Source organism: Phacochoerus africanus, chromosome 9 (genome assembly GCF_016906955.1).
Source record: "Phacochoerus africanus isolate WHEZ1 chromosome 9, ROS_Pafr_v1, whole genome shotgun sequence".
NCBI lineage: Eukaryota > Metazoa > Chordata > Mammalia > Artiodactyla > Suidae > Phacochoerus > Phacochoerus africanus.
The window spans coordinates 66,488,805-66,504,389 of NC_062552.1; positions in this window are offsets into that span (position 1 = coordinate 66,488,805).

Here is a 15,585-nt window from a genome sequence, read left to right on the forward strand (position 1 = left end):
TCTCTACAGAGGTCAGGGCTCGACAGCTTGAGCGGTGCCTCCACATCCACTCTCAGAGAAAGAGAAACCTCTGGAAGGGAAAACATATGCTTCCCATCACCTTGCCTTCTGCACTTTTTAAAAGCTACACATAAGGTGAGTTGGAACCAGTGATGGTGTGGTGTTCATAGGAGCTGGGTGGAGGCAAAAAAATGATAAAGAATATGCTTTCAGGAAATGTCCAAGTAGATGTCTGATAATTTATATGAATGCTGGTATCTTTCTAATTGGAAATAATACATATACTTATTTTTTTAAAATTTTCTTTATAGTTGATTTACAATGTGCCAATTTCTGCTGTATAGCAAATGACTCAGTTACACACACATACATATATACACACATTCTTTTTTTTGGTCTTTTTGTCTTTTTGCCTTTTCTGGGGCCGTTCCTGCGGCATATGGAAATTCCCAGGCTGGGGTCTAATCGGAGCTGTAGCCACTGGCCTACACCAGAACCACAGCAATGTGGGATCTGAGCAGCTCACAGCAACGCCGGATCATTAACCCACTGAGCAAGACCAGGGACTGAACCCACAACCTCATGGTTCCTAGTTGGATTCGTTAACCACTGCGCCACGACGGGAACTCCCTATACACACATTCTTTAAAAAATTTTTTTTTTCTATCACTGTTTCAGCAGATTTGGTATCTTTCCCTGTGCTATACAGTAGGACCTTATTGTTTATCCATTCTGAATGTAATAGTTTGCTTGTGTTTACCCCAAACTCCCAGTCCATCCTACTCTCTCCTGCCTCCCTCTTCTCAACCACAAGTCTGTTCTCTATGTCTGTCAGTCGTTTTCTGTTTTGTAGCTAGGTTTATTTGTGTTATATTTTAGATTCCACATATGTTATATGGTATTTGTCTTTCTCTTTCTGACTTAGCTAGCATGAGAATCTCTAGTCGCACCTATGTTGCTGCAGATGGCATTATTTTGTTCATTTTTTTGGCTGAGTAGTATTCTATTGTGTATATATACTACATCTAATCCATTCATCTGTCAATGGACATTTAGGTTGTTTCCATGTCTTGGCTATTGTGAATAGTGCTGTTATGAACATAGAGGTACATATATCATTTTGAATTATATTCTGTCCTGATATATGCCCAGGAGTGGTTTGTTGGATCATATGGTAATTCTACTTTTAGTTTCTGAAGTACCTCCATACTGTTTTCTATAATGGTTGTACCAGGAAATGGGATTAAGATGGTGAATTAGAAGGACGAGCTAAACTTCTCTCATAAAAACAACAGAATTACAACCAAATGCTGAACAACCTTCAACCAAATGGACTGGAAACTTTCATAAAGATACCCTACTCCAGAAGAAAAAGAGAAGGCCACATCAAGATGGTAAGAGGGGTGATTACGTGATAAAAGCAACCCTATACCTGCCAGGTGGTGAGCCCACAGACTGGAAAGTAACTGTATCACAGAGATCACCTATAGGAGTGAGAGTTCTGAGCCCCACATCAGGTCCCCACTCCTGGGGATCTGGAATTGGGAGAAAGAACCCCTAGAGCATCTGGCATTGAAGGCCAGGAAACCCCATTCTTGAAAGGCGCAGGAAACCCCATTCCTGAAAGGCGCACACAGGCTTTCATGTGCACTGGGTTCCAGGGCAAAGCAGAGGCTCCATAGGAATCCCGGTCAGACCTGACTGCAGTTCTTGGAGGATCTCCTGGGAAAACGGGGTGACTGTGGCTGGTTGTGAGGGAAGGACATTGCAGGCAGAGGTCTCAGGAATATTTATAAGCATGTATTCCTCTAGAGGTGGCCATTTTGGGAAAATCTGGCCCTACCCATCAGCACTGAGGAGCCAAAGGCCAAACAACAATCCAGGTGGGATCACAGCCCCACCTGCAGTTAACAGGCTGCCTAAAGACACAGGCACATAACCACCTCTAATCACACCCAAAGACAAAACCCCATCCACCAGAGGGATAGAAATAAGCCTCACCCACCAGTGGGCAGGCACCAGTCCCTCCCATCAGGAAGCCTACAGCTAGCCCCGTAGCAACTTCAGCCACACCAAAAACCTACAAAAATAAAAAAGGCAGAGAACTATTAACTCAGATAAGAGAACAAGAAAAACCCCCAGAAAAACAGCTAAGTGAGCTGGAGATATCAGCCTCCAGGAAAAAGACTTTAGACTGGTGATGCTGAAGATGATGCAAGACATTGGAAATAAACTGGAGGCAAAGATTGATAATTTACAGCAAATATTGAGCAAAGAAATACAAGATTTAAAACTTAAGTAAGCAGAGATGCAAAATATAATAACTGAAATAAATTCATTAGAGGCAACCAACAGCAGAATACAGGAATAAGCTAGGTGGAGGATAGTCTAGTGGAAATCACTGATGCAGAATAGAAAAGAAAAAAAAATGGAAAAGTAATGAAGACAGTCTAAGAGAATTCTGGGACAATGTTAAATGCACCAACATCCATATTATAGGGGTGACAGAAGAAGAAGAGAGAGAGAGGGACAGAAAAATATTTGCCAAAACTTCCCTAACATGGGAAAAGAACCTATCACTCAAATCCAGGAAGCACAATGAGTACCATATAAAATGAACTCAAGGAGGAACACCCTGAGACACATATTAATCAAACTGACCAAAATTATAATGGTTGTACCATCTTACATTCCCACCAACAATGTAGGAGGGTTTCATTTTCTCTACAACCTCTCTAGCATTTGTTATTTGTAGACTTATTAATGATAGCCATTCTGACCTGTGTGAGGTGGTACCTCATTGTAGGTTTGATTTGCATTTCTCTAATAATTAGTGATGTTGAACATATTTTCATGTGCCCCCTGGCCATCCATATACGTCTTCTTTGGAGAAATGTCTGTTTAGGTTTTGTGCCCATTTTTCGATTGGGTTGTTTGTTTTTTGTTGTTGAGTTGTGTGAGTCGTTTGTATATTTTGGAGATTAAGCCCTTGTTGGTTGCATCATTTGCAGATATTTTCTCCTATTCTGTAGGTTGTCTTTTTTTTTTTTTTTAATGGTTTCCTTTGCTGTACAAAAGCTTATAAGTTTGATTAGGTCCCATTTGTTTATTTTTGTTTTTATTATTTATTTATTTATTTATTTATTTATTTTTCCTTTTTGGGGCCAAACCCATGGCATATGGAGGTTCCCAGGCTAAGATCAAATCAGAGCTACCGCTGTCGGCCTACTCCACAGCGACAGCAACACAGGATCCAAGCCGAGTCTGAGACCTACACCACAATTCACAGCAATGCTGGATCCTTGACCCACAGATCGAGGCCAGTAACCTCATGGTTACTTGTTGGATTTGTTTGTGCTGTGCCACAATGGGAACTCCCTGTTTTTTTTTTTTTTTAATTTAGTTTATTTTTGGTTTTTATTTATTTGTTTGTTTTTTTAGGGCGACACCTGTGGCATATGGAGGTTCCCAGGCTAAGGGTCAAATGGGAGCTGTAGCTGCTGGCCTGTGCCATACCACAGCAATGCCAGATCTGAGCCACATCTGCAACCTATACCACAGCTCACATCAGCGCTGGATCTTTAACCCACTGAGTGAGGCCGGGGATGAAACCTGCATCCTCATGGATACTAGTCAGATTCATTTCCACTGAGCCATAACAGGAACTCCTATTTTTGTTTTTATTTCTATTGCCTTGGGAGACTTATCTAAAAACATTAATAAGATTTATGTTGGAAAATGTTTTGCCTATGTTATCTCTAGGAGTTTGATGGTGTCATGTCTTATGTTTAAGTCTTTTTTTTTTTTTTTTTTTTTCAGGGCTGCACCTGCTGCATATGGAGATTCCCAGGCAAGGGGTCAAATCAAAGCTGTTGCTGCCGGCCTACGCCAGAGCCACAGCAATGCCAGATCTGAGCCGTGTCTGTGACCTACACCACAGCTAACAGCAATGCCGGAGCCTTAACCCACTGAGTGAGGCCAGAGAGTGAACCCGAAATGCCATGGTTCCTAGTCGGATTCGTTTCCACTGCACCAAGATGGAAACTTCTTTTAACATTTTCTTTTTTTTTGGTCTTTTTATGTTTAAGTCTTTAAGCCATTTAGAGTTTATTTTTGCGCATTCTCTGAGGTTGTGTTCTAATTTCATTGATTTACATAAGCAGTCCAATTTTCCCAGCACCAGTTGCTGCAGAGACTATCTTCTTCCATTTATTTATTTATTTATTTATTTTACAGCTGCACCTGTGACATATGAAATTTCCCCAGCTAGGGGTCAAATCATAGCTGCAGCTGGTGGCCTACATCACAGCCACTATGGCCATAGCTACAGCAACACCAGATCCACGCCACATCTGCAACGCTGGGTCCTTAGCCCACTGAGTGAGACTAGGGATTGAACCCTCATCCTCACAGAGACAATATCAGGTCCTTAACCCGCTAAGCCACAGTGGGAACTCCTATCTCAGTTTTATTCTTTATTTTATTTTTTTGGCCAATCCACAGCATGTGGAGTTCCCCTGTTGTGAATCAGATCTGAGCTGAGGCAGTGCTGGATCCTTTAACCCACTGTGCCGAGCCTAGGATTGAACCTGCATCCTGGTAAGGCAGAGAGGCCGCTTATCCCATTGTGCCACAGCAGGATCTTCTTTACCTCAGTTTTAGAGAATAGCTTTGAGTATATCTTCTGTTCCTTTGTTTTCTTAGGATGCCATTATCTATAATTTGATTGCATTCAGATTATTCAGCTATCATAGTGCTTTTCAGCATAGCCTTTTCATGTTTTATAATTTTGTTTTTCTCTAATCTTTTGTTAAACAGCTACACATGAACCTTTAAAAGACCACTTGTAGCTTTTTTTTTTTTTTTTGGTCTTTTTGCCATTTCTTGGGCCCCTCCCTCGGCATATGGAGGTTCCCAGGCTAGGGGTCGAGTCGGAGCTGTAGCCCCCAGCCTATGCCAGAGCCACAGCAACGCAGGATCCGAGCCTCATCTGCGACCTACACCACAGCTCACGGCAATGCTGGATCGTTAACCCACTGAGCAAGGGCAGGGATCGAACCCGCAACCTCATGGTTCCTAGTCAGGTTCGTTAACCACTGCGCCACGACGGGAACTCCCCACTTGTAGCTTTAACCTACCCCAATTCCTTTTTTTTTTTTGGCCACCTGTGTGGTATGCAGAAGTTCTCAGGCCGGGGTTGAACCATGACACAGCAGTGACAACACTGTATCCTTAACTTGCTGTACCACGAGGGAACTTCCTTTCCTCACTTTCATTCAAGTTAGATCACTAATAACTGGTTCTAATGCTTTCTCTCAAAAGAATGTTCCTCTCTTTTACTTAAGCATTAACCATCATGAAAGTCATCTTCCTCAGTAATTTTTTTTTTTCTTTCTGGGGCCTCACCTGAAATTCCTAGGCTAGGGGTCAAATTGGAGCTATAGCTGCCAGCCTACACCACAGCCACAGTAACTCCCGGGATCCGAGCCACATCTGTGACCGACAGACACCACAACTCACGGTAATGCTGATCTCCCACCACTGAGCAAGGCCAGATATTGAACCCGCATTCTGATGGGTACTAGTTGGATTTGTTTCTGCTGCGCCATAGCAGAACTGCCTAATTTTGTTTTTCCTTCCTCAGTAATTTTATCCAAAGGTAAATAATCACTAGTTTTGCTACAATGAGAGAAATGGGAAAGCTTACTCATTCTTTTTTTTCTTTTTTCTTTTGGTCTTTTTAGGGCTGCACCCTCAGCATATGGAGGTTCCCAGGCTAGGGGTCTAATTGGAGCTGTTGCTGCTGGCCTACGCCAGAGCCATAGCCACGCCAGATCCAAGCCTCATCTGCAACCTACTCCACAGCTCACAGCAACGCCAGATCACCGGTGAGGTCAGGGATCGAACCCACAACCTCATGGTTCCTAGTTGAATTTGCTTCTGCTGTACCATGATGGGAACTCCAGTCATTTTTAAAAATAGTCCTGCTTTGGGGATTATGCCTAGAAAATGTTACCCTTTCCTGCCCTTTTATACTTCATCTCTTTTTTGTTTTTCAAATTTCTCATTGGTCCATTTGGAATTTATTCTAGCTTGAAATTCTATTTAATGTACAAATTTGGAGGACACTAACATTTCATAATATCATGTTTGCTATCTACTACATCTCTTCATTGTTAAAAATCTTTTTGTTTTTGTAAACTTGTAAAATTTACCACACGTTTTCAAAGTTCCCCTCTGGATATTTTTCTTTTGCTTTTTGCTACTACAAATTGGATCTTTTGTCCATTGTATTTTCTAAGAGGCAGTAGTTGGAGGAAAGCCATTGATTGTTATAAGCAATCGCTCTGTTTTATAACTCATTACTGTGTTGAACTTTGAGTTCTAGAAGTTTTTCAGATGACTTTCCTGGGTTGCCCTCCTCTTACCGTGGGCAGTCCTTCTCCATTGGTGTTCAGGACATTGCACTGCCCTGTTCCTCCATGAATACACTCTCGCTTTGTTGCTTTCTTTCTTTCTTTTTTTTTGCTTTTGTAGGGCTGCACCCATGGCATATGGAAGTTCCCAGGCTAGGGGTTGAATCCGAGCTATAGCTATTGGCCTACACCACAGCCACAGCAGTGGGGTATCTGAGTTGCGTCTGCAACCTACACCACAGCTCAGAGCAACACTGGATCCCTGACCTACTGAGCAAGGCCAGGGATTGAATCCATATCCCCATGGATACTAGTTGGATTCATTTCTGCTGTGCCACAACGGGAACCCCCTTTGGTGCATTTTTACTTCTTTTCCTCTAGGCCTTTTCATTCTCCAAGCTTGTGTTTTAGCCAGTGAAGGCATAGTCTCTTGGGGATTTCACCCACTTTAAAAAAAATTCTGTCTCAGGAGTTCCCTGGTAGCTTAATGGATAAGCATTCAGCATTGCCATTGCTGTGGCTTGGGTTTGATTCTTGGCTCAGGAACTTCTGCATGCTGCAAGCATGGCCAAAAAAAAAAAAAAAGAAAAAAAAAGAAAATTTAAACATTTTAAAAAAGCAAAAGGGAAAATGAGAGTTCCTGTTGTGGTGCAGCAGAAACAAACCTGACTAGGAACCATGAGCTTGTGGGTTTGATCCCTGGCCTTGCTCAGCAGGTTAAGGATCTGGTGTTGCCGTGAGCTATGGTGTAGGTCAAAGACATGGCTTGGATCTGGTGTTGCAGTGGCTGTGGCGAGGATCAGCAGCTGTAGCTCTGATTAGACCCCTAGCTTAGGAACCTCCATATGCTGCAGGTTTGGCCCTAAAACGCCAAAAAAAAACCCCATCCCAACTCCCCCACTAAAAAAACCAACAAACAACAGAAAAAGGAAAACACAGACCAATGAAGAGGAAGGGAAAAGAAAAATGTTCCCTAGGTACCTGGTGGCTCAGTGAGTTGAGGATCCTGCCTTGTCAGTGCTGCCATATGGGTTCAATCCCTGGCTCTGGAGCTTCCACACGCCGTGGGTTTAACCTCCCCCCCTGCAAAAAAGTTCAGTCTCATTGTTAGTGGTTCTGAAGTCTATTTTGAGCCTTGACTCTAATTCTGGAGAAACACTGGATTTTCGTAGGACCTCGCAAAAACTAAAACTGAATGGAGTTCCCATTGTGGCTCAGCGGAAACGAAGCTGACTAGGAACCATGAGGTTGCAGGTTCGATTCCTGGCTTCGCTCAGTGAGTTAAGGATCTGGCATTGCCGTGAGCTGTAGTGTAGGTCATAGACATGGCTCGGATACCAGGTTTCTGTGGCTGTGGCTGGCAGCTGTAGCTCTGATTAGACCCCTAGCTTGGGAACCTCCATATGCTGCAGGTGTAGCCCTAAAAAGCAAAGCAAAACAAAACAAAATGAGTGAATGGGCTACTGTAGGATTCCTTTATACCAGTTGTGGTATCCACTTCCTAGGTGTGTAGGTTTAAAATTTTCTGTTTCCCACTTCCGCTTAATTATCAAGGCTTTTTTCTTCTTCTTCCTTTCAAATGTCCCATACTCATCTATCATTTCCTTCCAGTCACACCAAGTCCAGGTCATTTCCATCTCTCAGGGACCATTACATCCACCTGCCAGCTGTTTTCTTACTCCCAGTCCCCTCCTCCGCCCCTTCACTGATTCATTGACTCAACATGCAGCAAGCTCCTTGCAGCCTGGGATTGTGTCAGGTGATAGGAATTTGCAGACAGGGACATGCTGTCAACAAGTTGAGATGAATGGGGGAAACAGGTTGTTCCAACCCTCACAATATTGTGTGGTGTGTGCCATGGCAGAAATGTAACACCAGGTGCCACCAGAGTATAAAAAAGGGAGGACTAGGGACAGCTCTGGAGAGAAGATAATGTTTGAGCTGAGTCTTACAGGATCAATATGAACTGACTAGGAATTCAGCTCTCTGAGGTTGTTAACTTTGTTAGATCAAACTCCTCTTTGGGAAAGTTTTTCTCTCTGAATGCAAATTTCCCATATACCGTATTATTATTTTTTAATAGTAGACTTTAAGTCTCTTTGCTATTTTTGCATTTCAATCATTGTAATTCAAGCGTGGAATCAAATTTCAAGCTAACAAATGGCTAGATTTACTAAGAAACTAAACCTTGGGTATAAATTTGCCAATCTTTCATATATCTCAAATATTATACTATCTAGATTGTTATGATAGGATTCTAGAAATCAACAAGTCTCTCATAAATTATGATGCTGTTTTAGCCCATTCACAGATCTGTAATCTGACAAGAGTCAGGTTTACTAACCCACTGCAATGAGGGAGGCTACACACTCGAGGACCAAAGGACAGAGTTAATATAGGATTTGAAGGAAGGGTGGAGGCAACATTTAAATGAAGCAGTATTTTGACAAGATGAACACAAAACAGGGCTTATGTGGTCAGTATCAGCTTTAAACTATGAAGTGAGCTCAGAGTGATGTTTCCTGGGAAACTAAAAATTTAGATATGGCGTGCTGTGTCCACAACCCACCCCTTTCTCCAGTTCTGCACCTGAGTGTAAATCAAGACTGCTTGTCTGTGTGAAAGTGACAAGGATTCTCAATCAGAGATGGACTGTTTCATTTTAAAGATAAAATTTCAAACAGCAAAGTCTCTGATAGTCTATGATTTTCGAGAACAAAAGCTTTCAGTAAGAAAGCAGTAGTCATGCAAAGGAAGGGTGTTGTGTTGATACTTAACAGCTGGACTATGTCATGGGGAGACACTTTTCTTATTATTTTGCAGCTGCCTCTGTGTCTATTATCCTAACCTGAGCAATGGCAAGGCAGATTTAAAATTTTCTCCATCTTACCAAACTGTGGCTTTTTCAGTGCTCCTGTCGCCATAAGGCAGGATCTCTTGACAAAAGGCAAAGAGGTCTGATGAAGGCACGTGCTCCTCTGTGAAGCCTATGGTTGGTGGGTCTCCATGCTCCTGGCGTCAGCTGCTTACCTCTGTAATAGAGTGGTATGTAATCATCTGTTATGAATCTGAGCTGTGAGCTTCTTGAACACCTGGCCTTTCAAAGTCTCCCTTTGTCCTCCCAATCTGGCCCACCTTGTCAAGTGAACTCACAGGTGAGTTATCAGGGTTGCTCTCCCCCAAGTTTCTACCCATCGGCCACTCTTTCAACACATCCAAGGTGGGGGTAACAAGCACCACCTGTCCCAGGAAATGTGGACTCCTGGGCTTGCTTGATCAGTGAAGAAGCGGGGCGGGGTGGGGTGTGTGTGCAAATTTGCATACGTGTCAAAATCAGCTCACGTGAGCCTTTACACATCGCCTTAAGACATGTTCTGAGCTTCTGGCCTCATCTCTGGTCTAGCGTTGACAAGCAAGCCTCTCCTTTAGCTATGCAGGTGTGGCCCTGACGCTCCCGCCAGGCTCAGGCTGTCATGCATGGGAAAGAGTGATGACGCTTTCTCGGAAGAGCCTTAACTAAAACGCAAACAGGTAAGCAACAGTCAAGGACTTTTCAATTCATGATTTAAAAGGAGCAGTCTCATACTTAAACTCTTAGCCTCTGGAGTTCCTGCCCTGGTGCAGTGGGTTAAGAATCTGCCTGCAGTGCCTTAGGTCACTGCGGAGGTGTGGGTTACATCCCAGCTACTGCAGTGGGTTAAAGAAGTTACAGTGGAATGCTGCAGGTGCAGCCATAAAATATAAAAACCAAAAACTCTTAGCCTCTTAAACTACTTTCATTGGTGTGTAACCCATCCTTGTTGTCACAGAAGTAGTGAACAAGTCACTTTAAAGGCTTTCAAGTTATTAACACAACGTTGTAAATCAACTATACTTCAATAAAATTAAAAAAAATAAAGAAGCAAAGTCTCTAAAGTTAAATTACCCTTTCTTGGGTGTTAAACTGCCAAGTGCTTGACCCAAGATTCCTATGCACATACAGAAATGCCAGCTTTTATAGGGTCAAGGTACAAAGGCCATGGTGAGTTCCTTTCTCCTTTTATTGGAGTAAATTTCTTTCTAAAGTAACTTCAGGGATTTCCCATTGTGGCGCAGTGGAAACAAATCTGACTAGGAACCATGAGGTTGCGGGTTCAATCCCTGGCCTTACTCAGTGGGTTAAGGATCCAGCGTTGCCATGAGCTGTGGTGTAGGCTGCAGATGTAGCTCAGATCTGGCATTGCTGTGGCTGTGGTGTAGGCCGGCAGCTGTATCTCTGATTGGACCCCTAGCCTGGGAACCTCCATATGCTGCGGGTGCAGCCCTAAAAAATAAAATAAAAATAAAATAAATAAAGTAACTTCAGTTTCTGGTTCAGAATTGTTTTTTTTTTTTTTGGACCAAATATAGCAGTCTTAACTATCTGCATCCACAATATAATCATGATACACTAGTTGCCAAGGCAGTTTTCCACTTTATAAAAATAGGATAAATGATTCATAGGGAGGATCTTTGTCAAAATGTATCTTGTGCCTTAAGTAGCTTTTACCTGGGAATCTCAAGAGAGCTTTACACAGATAATTCCAACTAGCATGGAAGGTGCTGTTTGCCAAAGCATTTTCAGTAAAAGAAGGCTCTTCTATCTTTTTTTTTCTTTTTCAAAAAAATTTTATTGGTATCTAGTTGACTTATAAATGTTGTGTTAGTTTCAGGTGTGTAGCAAAGTGATATATGTGTTACACATATACATCTCTCCATTCCTTTTAAGTTTCTTTTTCTATTTATTATAGAGTATCAAGTAGATTTCCCTGTGCTATACACATGCTTGTTATTTATTTTATATATAGCAGTGTGTATGTTAATCCCAACCACCTAATTTATCCTTCCTGCCAGTTTCCCCTTTGGTAACCATGACTTTGGTTTTGAGTCAGTTTCTGCTTTGTAAATAGTTCTTTTGTATTATTTTTTATTAGATTCCACATTTAAGTTATAGCGTATGATATTTGTCTTCCTCTGTCTGACTTATTTCACTTAGTATGATAATTTCTAGGTCCATCCATGTTGCTGCAAGTGGCATTATTTCATTCTTTTTAATGGCTGAATAATATTCAAATATCTATCTATTTATATATGTACCACATCTTCTTTATCTACTCCTCTGTTGATGGACATTTAGGTTGTTTCTGTCTTGACTATTGTAAATAGTGCTACTGTGAACTTTTTGAATTATGGTTTTTCTCTAGATACTCACTTATCTTCATCTTTAGGTAGGGCCTAAAGGATTGCTCGTTATCACCGCAGTTCTTAGAATTTTTTTTTTTTGGCTTTTGTTCTTTTTAGGGCTGCACCCGTGGCATATGGAGGTTCCTAGGCTAGGGGTCTAATCGGAGCTGTAGCTGCCAGCCTACACCACAGCCACAGCAACGCCAGATCTGAGCCACATCTGTGACGTACACCACACCTCATGGTAATGCCAGATCCTTACCCGACTGAGTGAGGCCAGGGGTCAGTCAGCCTGTGTCCTCATGGATGTTAGTCAGAATTGTTTCTGCTGAGCCATGATGGCAACTCCTTAATTTTAATTTTTATCAACTAATATATAAACTCTTTTAAGAATAAAATAGTATTGGGAGTTGCCATTGTGGTTCAGCGAGTTAAGAACCTGACTAGTGTCCATGAGGACACAGGTTCTATCCCTGGCCTCATTCAGTGGGTTAAGAACTGGGCGTTGCCGTGAGCTGTGGTGTAGGTCGCAGACGTGGCTCAGATCTAGCATTGCTGTGGCTGTGATGTAGGCCAGCAGCTGCAGCTCCCATTGAAACCCTCCTAGCCTCCTATGCCTCTGATGCAACTCTAAAAAAAAAAAAAAAAAGAAATAGTATTAAATGCAATAAAAACAGTGTTTCCCTCCCCTAGCTATGGTACTGCTACCAGAGGCATCTTCTACTAATTTAAATGTTTTTTTCTGTCATTCACTTCTATCTAAAAAATATATACCAAGGATTCTTGACTCATCCATTTTATTTTATTAAAAAAAATTTTTTTTTTTCTTTTTCGGCTGCATCTGTGCCATATGGAAGTTCCTGGGCCAGAACTCATTACCTACTACCTGGACTTTGTTTCTCAAGTTATACCCTGTTTAACCCTAGTGTGTTGCCCAGTATTAATAGGTGTTCTACAACGACCATAACAACACAGATGCTTTGGTCAAATGAGTTTGCAGCACACTGGGTTGAACAAAGTTTACTGCAGGACTTCTAAGAGGAGCTAATATGGCTAATATGCACATATAACTCCCCACAAAGATGACCCCCCACCTTTCTTTTGAGAACACCAGTGTTCCTTGGAACATGTTGGCCAGTCCTGAACTAGGGTTATTTCCATAATTGCCTGATGGGGTTTTCCCTGTCTCCAGTCTCTTCCCCCCTAAACCCATGATTTATATTGTTGCCACACTTCCTTCCAGCTCACAGAGCCAATCTTGACAGTTCAGTTCTCAGAATGCTTCCCCATTTTCATGAAAAATACAGTCCATCCTCAAGATCCTCACAATCTTCCATGTTTTGTCCCTAACAGACTTCCCTACTCACTCTCGCAACATTTCCGCATGCACTTGCATGTTTTGGCTACATCAGTCGTGAATTTTACCTCAGAGAGCCTCCGGGCTTACAGGGTAGCTGGAAAGTCCTGTTCCTACTCTTCTTTCACCCAGTATGTTTTCCCCTTACTTCTCACCACCCTCTATGAAGCTCTCCCTGTTCCAATTCCTTACCTGGGGGCCACACATACTGGAATGACTTACTCCCTCTCCTGTGCTTCCATCTTTTTGTCTGTGATTATGTTCGACTTAGTCCATTCAGCCTTTTAGCTTGTTGTTTTACTGGTAGAACTGACGATCCTTCAGGGCAAGGCCCTGTCTCATTTTATCATTTAAGGATGTGTCTCATTGTGGAAATAGACAATGAAAACTCATTTTTAAAAAATCAGAAAAGAAAGCACTCTTTGGGGGTCTAACCTGAAACAGTGAGATGTACCCATATGGTTAACATTATTGAGGAGTTGATTTCTCAGTTTCTAGGTTATTTGCCACCTTATTAATATCCTCCCATCCAAAATGAGAAAGAAGAAAAAAGAAAAAAAAATCTCCACCATCTACATCACCTTCCAGCAGCTTTATCCCCTTCCAGATCAGAGTGAAAGGAAGAAGAGTAAGATTACTGTAAGATTTCCTGCTACTTAGTAATTAAAAAAAATACTTACCTGGAAAAAAGGTTGAACTGGGGGTTTTAGATTCCATTAGTTTTTTCAAGAATTCCTACCCCTCATTGGCAACATAGTGTCTAATTGCATGTTGCTAGATGCATATTTTGTTTATTAAGCCACTGAAATGCTGGCCCAAAACTCTTTCCCAGTGATACTCTAAACTGGTAAAGCATTGTGACTCTGAGGCCTAAAAGGAATTTGAGATTGGGTAGAGTTTATCTTTTAAAATTCAAGTGTCGTAAATGAAAACACCCACAAAATCAAACTCCAATTGCTACTCAGATCAACGTAGTTAACTTTGAAGTGGAAACCTCATCAGGAAGACTTTATGCTAATGCAAAATGAAAAAACAGCAGTCTGTTCTTCCTGTGGGTCGCTTGTATAGTCAACCCAGGCTGCTCTCATGCCAACACAGCGGAGATGCTTGTGGCAGGAGGATGCGCCTCCTGGTCAGTCTTGCAGGATGACCGGCTTCTTCTTGAAAAGCTTTATTCTATGACGTTTGACCCTTTTGTGGTTTTCTGCCTGTATCTCTGGCCTCCCCTTATTATACCACATTGGTTCTTCCTCCTTCTTCTGACTTAAATGTTGGAGTTGGAGGTCCTTCTGGGTGTGGCCTCAGTCTTTCTGGGCTCCAGACACATGAGCCAATGGACTACATGGTTCCTCTACCTTGATGTCTTATTTGCATCTAAAGCCCATCATGGCCACTCAGCTCCTCTACTGTCCCCCTCCCACTTTGGCACACTTGACCTGGATGACTTGTATTTATCCTTGATGCTTCATCTTGATTTATTCAATAAATACTGACTGAGTGCCTAATACGTGCTTAAATGTCCCATCCTCAGGAAAACCTCATCTGATGTCCCAGATGAGGTTAGGAGCTCCTGTTATCAGGTAAACCATGTCCTTCTCATTAGACTACTTATCACTATGGAAGTTACAGAATTAAAAAAAATGTCTCTCTGGAGTTCCTGCCATGGCGCCGTGGGTTAGGAATCCAACTGCAGCAGCTTGGGTCACTGTGGAGGTATGGGTTCAATCCCTGGGCAGGTGCAGTGAGTTAAAGGACCTCGCATTGCTATAGCTGCTGCTTGTTCAATTCCTGGCTCGAGAACTTCAATTTGCCTCCACCGTGGCCATAAAATTAAAAAAAAATTACCTATTAAACTTAAGATCCACAAGGGTAGAGATAATGTCTAATTATCACTTCTCTCCAGTGCCTAGAATAGTGCTTGGTACATAGAAGGTGCTCAAAATAAATGTTTGCAGGGTGCATGGGCGTAAAAGGACTTAATGGAATTGCTTATAATCTAGTTGAAGAAAGAATTTCTTTTCACATATAACAGATGTTTACAAAGCAATGTGGACAAGGATGTGGTTAGACTCTATTTGTAAGTCCTGTTCTGTCCTAACTCTATGATTCTTATCCTCACATCCAAGTTACTATTAGCATTCTATACATTCTGGGGTAATGCAAAGCAGGGGCACAATCAGATTTGGGCATGGCTAATTTGGGAATATTTCCAGATTCAAATAGATGAATTTAAAGCTCACCTTAGCAGAGTTTCTCAGTCTGGGTATTACTAACGTCTTAGGATCTCAGATAATTCTTTGCTTGGAGAGCTGTCCTGTGCATTGTAGGATATTCAGCAGCATCCCTGGCCTCTACCCACTTGATGCTAATAGCAACTCTTCATCCTGGGGTTGAAGATAGTTGCCAGATAGTCCCTGGGGGGCAAAAATCACCCCTGGATGACAACCACCAACTGGCAGAAGGAGAATACATCAGGCTGCCTGAGGGAGAAGCTTCCGGGAGGATAGCATTTGTAGAGGCACCAAGCTGGGAATGAGCAGATCATGCCGAGAAAATGGCAAGATTCTCTTGGTTGGAATGGGAAGTGCCAGGATAGAAAGCTGGTCAAGC